Here is a 1,708-nt window from a genome sequence, read left to right as displayed (position 1 = left end):
CCATTTTAAGTAGAGGAGACAATAAGTCTCCCTGAAGTAAGTGTCATTGGGAGGGGCGATATTTGAGTACAGATTTGTAGGAGATGAAGTAGTTAGCCAAGTGGATTTTTGGGGGAAGAGCCAGGGCAAAAACCTTAGCCAGGGCAAAAACCTTAGCAGAAACAGGCTGGGAATGTGCAAGGAAAGCATGGAGACCAGTGTGGCTGGAGTGGAATGAATGAGGGAGAGGGTAACAGGGGGTAAGGTTAGAGAGATGGGGCCCTGCCGCAGTGGCTCTCTTAATGACTTAGGCATTTAGTCAGAGTAAAATGGGAAGCTCTGGGAGGAGTTTAGGCAGAGCAATATTATGATCTGAGTTACATTTTAGGAAGACCATCCTGGTTTCTGTGTTAAGAACAGCCTCTTGAAAGGCAAGCTTGGGAACAAGATGACAAAATTAGGAGGCTGTAGTGATGATCCCGGTGAGAGATGATGATGATGCCTCAAACTAAGATGTGGAAAGAAGTAGTGTGAGTGAGAGGAATCAACAATGCTACAACGGTTTTTAGTAGGAGCATTTGGAAGGATGGAGTTTCGGTCTTCTGAAGTAAAAAAAATAAACCTCTAATGAGAATAGGTTAGTGGGAGAAGATGAGAGCTTCATTTTTAGATAAGTTAAGTTTAAAATGTTTGTGAGGCATCCAAGTGGACATGTCAAGTAGGCAGCTGTATACATGGGTCTAAAGTTCAACAGAGAGGTTAGTCACAAGATGAAAATGTTGGAAGTCATTGTCATAACCCAAGGTCATGAACTAGAATCAACACCTAAATGTTTATGATTTTAGTTCATCTTTATATATGGTATAAGAAATGAATCGAGATTCACTTAAATTTGCATGTGGATACTTCTTCCAGGTATTTTTAAATAACACATTTCAGATAAATCCTTTTCAGCCATTACTTCACTTTTTTTTCCTGTCTTTACTCCCCAGATATAGCCAATATCAATATTTTTGTAGGATCATTTGTTCTAGTTTTTATGCATTTGGATATGAGTATGTCTCTATTAACTAAATATAGTATTATGTTTATTTTAACATGTTTTTGAGATCTAGCCATCTTGATACATGTCAATCTAGTTTATTCTTTTTCACTGCCGTGTGATATTGCATCATGTGCATATACCGCGTTTTGCTTATTCATTTCTTTATTAATGGACATTAAGGTAGAATCCATTTTTTCACTAGTATGAACACTGCTACACTAACTATCCTTGCACATGCTCCTTGGGCCCATGTACTAGTTTCTCTAAAATCTAGAACAGAAATTCAATTACTAGGTACTAGAATGTGCTTTTTTACTAAAATGGCTGACTGATACACAATCCCACAGCACAATATGATTTGCAATCCTGCAGCTTTGCCAGATCACGAGATTCTGAAATTATTACCAATCTGATAGATATGAAGTAGTTTCTTTTTTTTAACAATTTGCATTCACTTGATTACTCGTGAGGTCAAGCATCCTTTTAAATGTTTATTGATCATTTCTGAATTGGCTTTTTCTGTACCTCTTCATATAAGTTAATTTTGATAAAGAGATTTATCATTTTCTGTATAGAACTTTGTCTATCTCCTTAGGAAATTATTTTGTACCCTGACCTCATAAAGATATTTTTCTATATTTTTATCATTTTTTCCCATATCTAATTTTTCAGTTGAATATTTTC

This window comes from Pteropus alecto, unplaced genomic scaffold (genome assembly GCF_000325575.1).
Source record: "Pteropus alecto unplaced genomic scaffold, ASM32557v1 scaffold95, whole genome shotgun sequence".
Lineage (NCBI taxonomy): Eukaryota > Metazoa > Chordata > Mammalia > Chiroptera > Pteropodidae > Pteropus > Pteropus alecto.
The sequence above is the reverse complement of the archived record's forward strand: the minus strand, read 5'-3'. Positions refer to the sequence as shown.